At 36.3% G+C, this 12,298-nt stretch overlaps 1 protein-coding gene across 15 annotated transcripts in view; it reads left to right on the top strand.

Moving 5' to 3' along the window:
- The window catches only part of kirrel3b (kirre like nephrin family adhesion molecule 3b), a 340,233-nt gene that overhangs the window by 56,657 nt on the left and 271,278 nt on the right, over window positions 1–12,298 (top strand). For 3 of the 15 annotated variants that reach the window (XM_016676744.1, XM_016676745.1, XM_016676755.1), the window contains 2 exons: window positions 7,238–7,344; window positions 8,499–8,626. The exons of 11 other annotated variants lie outside the window; for them this stretch is intronic. The gene's annotated coding sequence lies outside the window, so the exon portion shown is untranslated. The remainder of the gene's footprint in view (window positions 1–7,237; window positions 7,345–8,498; window positions 8,627–12,298) is intronic. One more of the 15 variants, XM_016676746.1, reaches the window with a different exon arrangement.

The following is a 12,298-nucleotide window of genomic DNA, read 5'->3' as shown; positions in this document are numbered from 1 at the left end:
TGATCTCTTTCTGTCCTCATTTTTCAATAGGTTCAAAACATTTATACAGCGGCGCACCATCATTACTACTCAGACAGGCCCTGCATCTGATTTAAGGCAGCAGTTTGTTTTTTTTTTGTTTTTTTTTCTTTATGTCAAGAAATACTATTCGCTCCACAACATATCCTCTTGCACTGCTTCGTCTGTGGTGGCAGCTGGTCGCACTCCCGTCATAAAAGCTCATACATCAATCTCTTACTCAAAGTAATGACTAAGAGACTGCAGACAAAACATCTCCGACTAAAGACAACAGATCTGTCCATGCATTGCTTGATTTTAAGGCTACTTAATTTTATGATTACAGTCTGACACAGTTCCTTATTGGGTGAAATCTTTGTACACAATTGCTCCAGCTACCATTCCAACTTATACCTCAGGTCTCCGACCAATAGGAAACTGTGAAGAACAGGAAGGAAAAATACAGAGAAACAACAGTAGATATCATGTAAGATTAAGTCCACTTATAGACCAGGACAGCAGGTGTGAGTCACAGATGCAAGGACTCTGGGGAATGTAGGGTCATCCCACTCCTGCTGAGGTTCCTATTTTGTGTATTGCCCTTCAGGTACCGTCAGGCAAAACATATGTCATCTTGTTCCCCTGCCTAAAACTACTCCCCAAACAAAGAAAAACAGCACTCCATTACAAGCAGACGAGGCAAAACCAGACACTACAGTTTCTCACAGATCCCTAGAAAATGCTTTATAAAGTGTGCTAAGGCTTTTTACGTGTGCCCAACTGAACCAGCCCTGGCAAGGTCGTGTGCAAGTTTATAAAGCTGAGCTTCAGTGGTGATAACGAAAGAAAAGACAAACTTTGAGTTTTGTTGATAAAAATAATACTTTGTGACAAGCGTGGGTTTAATTTTTGGAATATCTATTTTGATTCCAGAATTGTGCCTCATTGTGACAGAAATTTGCAATGGCAATGTTATTTCTGTTAGTTCAGATTTTTTATTTTTTATTTTTTTTGTAGACTTTTGTTTATAAATATTGTTTTCGGATGATTTTTTACTGTTATTCCTTCTGGTTTGGGATACTGTCCAGTCATTGGGACAGTATCCCAATCACTTAGGATACTGTCTAGTATCACAATATTGTCCTTTTTATAGGCAGAAAAAAAAAAATTCTAAGACTAAAAAAACGCTTAGAAATACGTTTGCTAGCAACCCAATCTAAAAACTGGGAACAAATAATCTTCCTAGATAATTGTACAAAGGTAACCAGTTTCAGATAAATTGGATACATTTCATAAAAAAGTTTTAATTTTCCCTTGTAAGTCACTTTCTTATTCAAAGTTCAGATAAACTTGCCATGATTTTTCTTGTTTATTTAGTGTGAACAGCTGCTGGCATATTTGGAAATTATTTTATTTTTGAATATCCTTAGCGGTTTGATTATTCTTTTAGAAATTAGGATTGCTAATTACTTTGTACTGTAAATAACTAGAGAGTGTTAGGGTCATACAGTATTGTAGGCATAAAGTGATAATCATCCTCTTTGTAAGTTACTGAATGAGAAAATAAGAAATTTACTGTTCAATAGTTTTGCTGGACCTTTGTTCTTAATTAGATTTCAGATTTGAACCCTGAAGTTTGAGAATTTCTCCATACAGTATTTTGTTAACAATTTCGTCTTACACCATTTAAACTAGTAGTGTACCTTTAGGGATCTTGGACATGTAAAAGCCTGTTTGTGTTGTAATGCAATTTGAATTTAAGGTAGCTTGACTTGCATATCGTTTTCTTATGATGTCAACATTTTCTCTGGAGTCATTTGTGTATGAAGGCAAATCCTTAGTTTGGTGCATTTGGGATGCAAAGACTTTGAGGCTCCTTCTGCATTTTCAATTAGGACCACTGGCAAAACGTTTACAGCCCAGTTAACTGAATATTATTTATTGGCTGAATCAGCAACAGTGCTTTTTTTTGCATTTCAGCAATTTACTTTCTTTGAAAAAAAAAAAAATACTCCATTTCCATGTTTATGCCATCTTAATTCAAAATAGCATGCTATGATGTATGAGTATGTTGTTTAGAACCTTTTTATTTTGTTAAACAAATTCTTTCTGTACATCTTATTTTGACTTTTCTCCTGCTGACATATGATATGAGGTGAAATCCATAGTTCACCAAATGAACAAGGTAGGAAAGGTGCAGGCTTAATATATCAGATGTGAAACAACAAGTACTCATTTCCCTTACAAGGAAGAATCCTGACTTATGCAAAACCCTGTGACCCTTAACAAGCTTTCTTGAGGTGCATGCTGCTGACCACTGCTCTTTACCTGTCCTCTAGATGAGCAAGGCAAACAAATTTATAGCCCTGTTTTGCATGTAAAAACCTATTTTCCACGGTGCACTGAAGATGATATTCAAATTGAGGAAAAGTCAAATAAGCCAGTCAGCCAGCAATGAAGCAGAGAGAATTTGACTGAGTCAAAAGAGCTTTAGACTTAAGCAGGCTGAGCACTTTGGTAAGGAAACAACATTTGGTCAGATTACTGAAACAAAGGGACATGCTTGTTTAGGAGTTCTAGTCTGACTCATGAGCTGCTTAACATCACTCTCCAGCCTACGATAAACATGTGACTGACATGTAGTGTCATGCTGTAGTTTCTGATAGACTGGAATCCAGCATTAGATATTTGGATATTAAGGACATAACGATGCCCATTGTGGAAAAAAAAAGACTTCTATTGTGCTGTGATTCAGTGTCATTCATAAAATATCACACTTTAAAACATATTGAAATTTTACAGCATAATAAAACACTTGCATGCACTACAGAGCTCATTCATAAAGATCAGTAATTGAATATTATCGTAAACACATGGTCAAAATTGTTGGAATCCCTCTCTTAAAATAATGTAACTGTATTCAAAGGAGCATTAAGCTGCTTGGAGACGTTCTTATGGTCTTTACCTTTAACATACTTGCATATGTTATTTTTTTTTTTTCTAATCTCCTAGGACAACTCTCTCCTTTGGTTCCTGTGATTCATATTCAGTGTTGTACACGCCATGCCGCCAAAACAGCAAAATGACTACTTGTCACTTTTTTAAATGGGTAGACTGACTGATTATAAGCTTGAAGACACCTCTAATGCCAACGACACATCTTGGTATAACACGTCCCCTTTTGTTAAATTATTTTAGTGGTGCCATCATTTTTTGCCCAGGCGTGTTTCATTAGTTCTTTTAAAGACTTAATGTCTGATTTCCATTGATTAATTTTCAGTAAATGTTTTATTTAGTATTGCCTTTGTCAGTTTCAAGTTACTTCTGTGATGCAAACAACTTTGTCCTCGTGTGTCCGTAGGCGTATTTTGTTATCCATCAGCAACCCCAGTTCTGAGTGCATTTACAGCTTAAGTTGTTTCAGTTCCCCATGAACCCTGCTGTTTCCTTATTTTAGCTCTTGCCATGCAGCTAGAATTAAACGTTATTTCAAGGCATAATTATGTCTTAGGTTTATATCAGCAAAGTCAGCAGAGGGCTATCCCACAGAGAGCAATTGGTGTAGCATGTAGGTGGGACAAGTGCAGCAAAGAAAGATAAATAATGGAAAGTTAAGTGTTGCACAGCTCAGTCATGTGAAAGCATAAAGTAGAAATCAGTTTATCATTGCTGATCAGAAAAAAAATGTTTTATTTATTTATTTATTTATTTTTTGCTTTGTGTGTGTGTGTGTGCGTGGGTGTGTGTGATTTCCAACAAGCAAATTGTTTCAGCTGGAGGTTTCTTCTAATCCTGCACTACAATTGTGGCTTTTAAAGATATGGTGGCGTTTGAACACAGTAAGATGGGAAATTTCTAACATGGGACAGACATAAGAAGGTTCTATTTTGAGAAAAGCTAAGATATTTCCTTAAGTACGTTTTACTGCCTAGACATCAGCATGTGGTTTAAGGGCTTAAACCTAATCAAACAGCGCATGAAAGCACAAGTAAACAGCAGCTGGAATCTTGGTTTAAAAAAAAAGTCTAGGGAAAACAGTCATCTCCAGACTTTGTTTTGCATTTTTGCTTTGCACTTTTCAAATAAGCTTTTAAAAGCAAGGCCATGTACCTCTCATAAAGAAGCTCTTCATTTCAATACACAGTTTTGAAAGTGTGAAGTGTGTTCTCTGTCTTCATGCAAATAGCAAAGATGCAGTTTTGCTTGATGCAAAATCAATGTTTATTGTGTGGGAGCTTCAGTTTTAGCCTTGAAAGGCTCTGAAGATCATAATTTGGAATCTAGTTTAGAGGAGTTTAATCTGTGACTTATTTATCAACCAACCTTCAAATCTGTTTTTGATTTTATTCTTGCATGGGGCTCTTAGATCTGTTGCCTGAATTCTTGCTTTGCCAGGGATAATTTTGGGGGATTTAATGGGATCCTGGAGATTTTTGCATGCCAAGGACGGCATTTGGTTTTGGTGAAAATGAAACAAATCTATTGTCCAAGTTTTTTTCTGAGCACTAGGTAGGATGTTACCATACACCCACAATGGGTCTGCAGTTTCAAAAATTTTAAAAGGTGATGAATCAAAATTGTCAAATTTAAGGCCAGTAAGAATTTTAGACTTGGTTTTAGAAGTACCTTTTGAAATCTAGGTATCAATTTTTCAGATTATGGGGTGCCCTATTTTGAAATTTTGTATGCCAAAGTTCACATTAGTTTGTTTAAATGTGAACTTTAGCAGATCTGTGCAGTGTATGTTTGATGCTGACATCATATTCAGTGGCTGTATGACATCTCAAACACAATGTGCTCAACCCAGCTGGGGAGCTAACTGGTTTAGTGACGTGTTTGACTTGAATAGACAGATCTTCAATGTCCAGACAATGTTTATCGTCATCAAAGGCAGCAGAAATGTCCTTCCTCCATTCTTCTCCCATGAGAATGACCTGCAATGTATTTTTCAAAGCATTTCTATATTTGGTGGAGGAAAATGAAGACTCACAGAGACAACATGTTTTGAGTGCGATAGAAAAGAAGAAAAGCACAATGCATTAAATGTAACTATGTGGAGTGTAGTACACAACTAGAAATCATCATATAAACTGGTGCTCGAAGAAGACTTTCTGTTTTTATATGCTGGATTTATTTCTCCTAAAAGTCAAAAAGTCTGACTTTAAAAAGACAACTGATGAATATAATTGACAGGTTTTGTTTTCCTGATGAAGGTTAATGAGGAAGGGACAATTAGAACCAGAAAGTTATCAAAGTCTGCTGAAATTTATCACATGGGATGATTATTTTGGATTGAGACTGTAACACTGCTGGTCAGAGGGAATCATTCCCAAAGCTGGACAGAGGTAACAGTTGAACATGGGATTATTTCTCATGTCTTTTGCATTTATTAATTTTGTATGGTTTTCATTTGTCAGAGAAGTTGCTCTTGGAGTGAATAACTGCATGTAAAATTAGAGTTTTCTACATTCTAACAACAGTAAAATGTCATTCGGAGAGCCTTCTCAACAACATGGCAAATTCTAGAAGGAGAAAGTGTATCAGCCCATTCAGGCTGTTTTGTTTTGTTTTGTTTTGTTTTTTTCTTTTACGCCAACATGAACTAAGAATATTGTATTGTTAGTCAGTTTGGTTATGTTTCTGTGAGTTTTATGTTCATGTTTTTCATGTTAAGTAAAAATCATTAGTTTGATTACAATATTACACAAAAGTAAGAATGCCTGCTTTTGCAACAGAACAAATGCATAAAATTAGGCATGTTTTAGGCTTCTCATGAAAAACAAGAAATGCAAAAGAATTTAACCTATTTGCCAAGTTAAGCAAATACATCAGGCTACAGATTATAATAAAAGAGCTTTTTAGGAAGTCGTGCCACAAGAACCAAACTCCCCATCACTGCTGAGCGCTGTCTCACTGCAACAGCGTAACTATGAAGCTCCAAAAACCCATGTTGTGTAGGAGAAGAAGGTCATATGATTCGGGAGAGAAGAAACTGAGGCGAGTGACGCGTGAACGAAGCGCAAGCATCCTTCCGCTGTCTCTCATGTTTTTCTCCCCTACCTCCTCGCTTTCACCTCCCAACTCTTTCCAAGGCTGCATTCAAACACAGGTCTCTGCCAATTAAGACTGAAGCACAGAACGAACCACTGAGAGGAGGAGCAAGGGCACAACACGAGGGAGACTGGGGAGGATTCATTTTTATGGAGCAAATTTATTCTATTATCTACTCATAGCCCAGTTAAATGTATGTTTCCCATAGAATATAGACCTCTTAGTGACTCCTGGGAAAGGCTCCAGCCCCAGGTTTGACTCTGAAACCCTGAGCAGAATTATGTTGGTTCATATCTGTGCCTGCAAGACCGTGCAGTCACCTTAGATTATCACATTAATCTGTCCAATGCAGTCAAATTTTCAGCTACATTAGTTACGCCAAATAGCACAGATTTCTTGGATCTTTGTAGCCCTGCACTGTCTGCGCTTCAAGAAATTAAACAGTAAGCCAAAAAAAACAAAAAAAAAAAACAAAAAAAACTATTGTTTAAGAAAATATTACACTATTCAAAAAGTAAAAGGACTGAATGTAATTACTGTCATTGGATAAACTATACTTAAATTTAGAATTGGGGTGGCTAGTAAATCTCTTTTATTTTATGTTTTTTTTATAAATAAATGCCTATTTTGTATATATGACTCAGCTAACTGCATTGGTATAAAATAAAAAGTACGGCACGAGTGAAGACATTTAATTTTTAATTATTTTTTTTTTTGGTTTCTCTTGCAGCTTTTTGAACTACTTGGCTTGCGGTGTTCTATTTTGGGCCTAGTTGGAAATAGTTAATCTAAGATTAATTGTAAGAGCATCATCAGTTGTGATCCATTAGGGAAAATGCTTCTTATGCTTCAAAAGGCTTTTGAATCAAATTATATTAACATTGTAGCCTTAAGATAGTTTTGGGAAACGAGGCTCTGAACTATCAGTAAAGAGCACGAAGGAAAAAAAGAAAAGTTAATTAAAATATAAAATGATTTCAAAACAAATTTCCACAGAGGTTCCCATTTTACTCTAAATGAAATGTAAATTAACAAAATGCCATGAGCATCGCGTGTCTCCCAACAAGTGTCCTTTTGTTAAAAAGCGCTCTGGAGGAAAACAAGATCTTGTCACTCTTGTAGCTCCCTCTAATATCTCACCATACTCTTTAATTCCATTAATTTAGACCTCTGCTCTTCCACTTTGCAGACTTGATTGGAATGAAATCTGGGGCATCGGCGGCAGAGATTCGCATCTCCTGAGAATCATCTGACTGACAAAGATTGAGTGGATGTCCTTCCCTGAAAGACAACTGGGTGATTTACTAATTTTAAAATACAAATTGATGCTGCTTACTTGCTGAACACACACTTATGCACAGGCACAAACACACGCGCTTACGTTCACAAATGCTGGCGTTCCAAACCTTTCTGTGTCTGAACAGTAGACATGCAGGCCTGGGAGAAATAAACAAAATTGTCACTTTCTATTTAGCTCAAAAAAAAAGACTGGCTGTCCATCATCCTAATGCGTCGCCAATGAGAGTGAGTTATTTTCCCTTTTCTTCCATTTTTATTCAGTAAATTTAGATATTTTTCTTTTTTTTTATGAACGTAAATAAGAGTGAAATAAACTTTTTCACATCATCTGTGTGACATCCTTATTGTTTAGGATAAAGCTTTTATTTTGTTCAGATTATCTATTCTTATATGACCTCTAGTAAATGTAGAGGTGGTGGTAGTTCAGCAGAGTTTATTTGGGTTATAGGAGTATAATGGCACAGAAGGTTAGGTATGGAACTGAGCTATGAGGTCACAAATGTTGTGTTTTCGATTACCTGTTTTAAAGAGCAAAGCTACACTTTTAAAGCCAAAAAAAAATGACTTTGGCATGATGAGGCCCTAACAAATTAAACTACAAGAATCAAGATAGAATTTGTCAAATGAATCTTTCACTTAAACACATTTTCTGTTGTGTATTTAACTGACGTTCTTAAGCTTCTTCCTATTTTTTGGGTTAAAGATTGAGCTTTTTAATAGACTGTCAAGGCAATGGGCCTTTAAATTAGCCTTTGAATCGATGAACTATGGAAATAACAGCTAATTTCATTTGTAAAGATAAGATTGGTTTATGGTCTATCCTTAATTTTAGAAAAGAACCTAGAAAATCTAACAAACTGTGTTCGTTATTCGGCAATAAGAAAGAGACTGGATAACAACTCCTGATCAAAAATAATGCAAAAACTCATTTGAATGAGGATTTTGTGTTTGCTACTGGTGTGGAGTGATCATAAAAGAAAGATGAAGTCAAAAACCATGGTGCTGGAGAAATAATAGCAACAATGATATTAATAATGATGCACTTGATCTAAATAAGTGTACATTGTGGTACAGTAACATAGTGAAATGAAACATTTAAAAATCAATCAAAACAGAGCTCTGAACAGCCGTATTAAACTCTGCATTCCCAGCTCCTCAGCCTCATGCCTGCCCTCTCTCAGAGCATGCACGGTGACTCTGTTGACCCAATCCAACCCATCTTTCTTTCTGTGTCAGAGAGGGGGGCGTCCCCTACTTGAACCCAACATCGCAAACCAATGTAAGGCTGTAATAATTGATTACAACATAAATACGCTGCATGCAAGTCTGTAAAAGAATTTTGATGTTCGGGGACAACTCTTATGCATTACCGTTGGATGGATATTACTTTTTATTTGTTTTTCCTTCAATATCTCTTTGGCTCAATGGGTGTTTTATGGTCCCCGGTGGCTGTTAATGATCTTTTTTTTTAAGTAGTGTAGTGGCCCAATATTTAAGTTTCTGTTTTCATTTAATTGCACAGATATTGACAGTATTCCAGTGGCATTACACTGTCCTGTGCAGACATCTTTGGCTGCACAATTTATGGAAAATGGAAACATCTATCATCTGCACCACTTTTTCTAGGCAGCTCGAAATCCGTATTGCTGGAGTATAATTTTGATCTATTTTTAAAATATTTTTATTTTGTATTTGATAAACAATGGTATCTATGCCTCCTGCTTGTTACAGTGATCGGAGGCAGTTGGTATGCGCTGCGAAAGACTGGGTGCTACTTCAGCAATGTTTTTTTTTTTTAGATATACTTTGACATTTGAATCAGAAATTTGCCTCTGAAATTACTTTGGTGGTACCTTCTCCCTCCCCATGTTTCAGAGGTATTGTTGTACCCAGATATAACTAACTAAATGACTGAGAAACTGGTTCTTTGCCATACTTTTCCTTGAGCTTTGACATGCTGACATGAGGAATTATTGGATAAATAAGATTCATTGGAATTCTTCATTGAAACTGAAATGCTCCGTGTCATTAATCCTGTGCCTTGACATGGGGACTTGCATATAAATGCACCCCTTATTCTGGCTCTCATCTGTCATAACATTACAACACCTGATGAGTAAAGTATCTTTATACTGCCTGTGATATCACAGTAAAATACTTGAGAAACCATGCTACCGACTCTCATGTGGTTGCTACTTTAACATTTACTGCGTGCTGCAACATTCTATCAGACACCACAAGACACCTCCAGATGTTTTTACGTCCTGAGATCCGAGTGGACTGAGGTATTTTGGAAGCAAAGAGTGGAAGAGAGGTACATCTCACCACCTGACGTAAGCTTAACTTAAATGCTTCTAATATTACTAGATCCAACATCTTCCTAATGGAGAAAAAGGTAACTTTGCTGTACTGTTAAACTTTCTACTACCTACTTCAGATTTTGTTCCCCCTTGCTCTTCAGTAGCCTGAATGATCCCCTTAATACGTCAATATTTCATAAAAAATAGTTTTCTTTTAAGCAGCTTATCACAAAAGGTGAATATAGACATATCACTAATCAAATAAATATATATATTTTTTTAGGTTTCAGACGTGCCACTCATCAATTAGGACAGATGAGTTCCAAGTGCATTTTCACATGATAGTTCTGTAGACTCGGTTCGATTGGTGGGCAAAATTACAACATTTGCTACATTTTCAGCTGGTGTGGTTTGATTTCACATTACACTGAAGTGGCGGTTTCTGATATGGGCAACAGGTGTGGGGTGGCATGAGACATCTCCATTCAGCTCCTGCAGGTGGCATTACTGTGCATTGAGTCATGTACACAAAACCAAACTGTTCCGATATGGGATGAGCAGGAATCGGTCACAAAAATGGTTGTAGGGCCTTTATTTCTTACCCGAGTTCTACAAAATGTGGCTTAAATTAAAGCTGGGAAAATTGCTGATGTTTTGATAAGTAGAACATGCATCTATAAACAATTTGATTTCTATCGGTTCTGTAAAGATGAGGACTAAGTGAATTTTTCTTTTATGTTGGTCAATAATTAAATTTGCATAACTGCCGCTGTTAAATTTAGTTTAAGATTTAAACTATGGCTCCTTTATGAAATATTTGATCCTATTTGATGATTGTTATGACTATCACCACGTTCTACAAACAAGCGAGGCAATTAGTCCATCCCCATTAACCCACAGAGCAGAAAATGATATAAATCATTGGACTTCTCTTTTGCCTCTAGTAAAAAACCACAAAGCATTTTGTCCCTGTAGTGCAAGACATGCACATTTTGGCTCGATTGACCTAGAATGCCCTGCACTGTAGTTTGCTTCCTGCTTTGGAGCGGTCTCCGGTCCGCTTGCATCCACATATGCATTTGAACAGTGCCAGATTTCCGAACTGGGGCCTAGGTTTGTAGGCCGAGTTTGCTCTTTTGGTCCGAGTTTGATTGTGCATTCACCCTTCCTAAACTAAATGGCCCTTCTAGACAAACGAACTAGAGTTTGATTAAAGCATACTAATCAGGGCTGGTGTGAACGCACCCAAAAGACATGATCTGATTCCGGTCAACAAATGATTTCTCAGAACCTCTCTATAACAAAAATGTACTTGTGTATAGATGGCATTAAGAGTAACGAGATAGTTGTAATGATCCAAACTGTCCTAAAACAGAAAAATGTTTAGTCTGTCATTGTCAGACACTGACATGTCTGTGTGTTAGCCCTGCAAATGGGCAAATCCATTCAAAGTTTGAAGAAATTGTATACCATTTATTTTTTCTCAAAATGCTTGAATGCCTTTTAAACTGTATCAAAAAAAATTGTGACTCTCTCACAGAAAAGCTGCTCCCGAGATTAATCAAACCCTTTCTCAGGAGTCCAGGCTTAGCTTTCCTCTCTTCCTTGACCATGGTGTACACAGCATTAAACGATCTGTGGTGCAAGTTCTTCACTGTGAGGGAATTGCGCTTTATTAGCAAATCCATGACATAAATATTCAGCAATGAAACAATCCTTACTTAATGTCTCCAGACCACATATCTTATGTGTGATCAATAGAGGCAGAGGAAGAAGGAAGCAAATGAAGTCGCCAGCAACATGATAGGTCCAAAAACCTGTCAGTCAGTGTTATATGAACTTGAAACACATGGATGCTTAATAATTAATTGAGATGCAGTGCATAAAAACTAGGACAAATCTTAGCTGACTAATCACAAAAACGGATCTCTGCAATTGAAATATATTGATCCATGAAGCAGATTTCTCTCTGCTGCAGATCAGTTTGTTGTGGGGCACTTGGATCAAGGAATACAAAATCCTTAAGTAACATATTACAATATTTCCTTCTACATTAAATGGTTTCACTTCAGAATTATTTTTGATAATAATAATAATTAATAAGCACTATTATTATTATTATTTTTGTTGTTATTGTAAACACAGTGACATTCATATTCTCCATTGCTCAATTATATTTAAGTAATTTAGGACAAAGGTATTGCTAACTGTTCATATGAAATGCACATACTTTAAGAGTATGGGAAGTATAGATTATCTATGTTTTGAATCCGTTTTTTTAATCCATGGTGAACAAATTGTCAAGAAAATGCCACGTGACAAACAGTGCACAGTATCTCATGCTCAAATGAAAAGCATTAGTCATAGTGATGCAAGAGTTTCAGTATGACCTCTAAATGTACATGAACTGCATTAAATCTATTGTCTGGCATAACAACCCACAGCTGAGCGTGGATCACCAAAAATTAATTTTTGCTGGAAGTTGAATCTGATTATGATTATGTCAAGTACAAGACGATGCCTTACACCTCCCTGATGTAATTTAGGATTATGCAATTTGTGAATTTAATACTATATTATCCTTTTATATACATTGCTGTGAAAAGCACTAAATGATTTCAACTGTTTTTGTCTAACATAAATTTTTTTTC

This window comes from Poecilia formosa, unplaced genomic scaffold, assembly GCF_000485575.1.
Source record: "Poecilia formosa unplaced genomic scaffold, Poecilia_formosa-5.1.2 Scaffold141, whole genome shotgun sequence".
Taxonomy (NCBI): domain Eukaryota; kingdom Metazoa; phylum Chordata; class Actinopteri; order Cyprinodontiformes; family Poeciliidae; genus Poecilia; species Poecilia formosa.
Note: the sequence above shows the minus strand (reverse complement) of the source record. Positions and strands in the feature narration are given on the sequence as shown.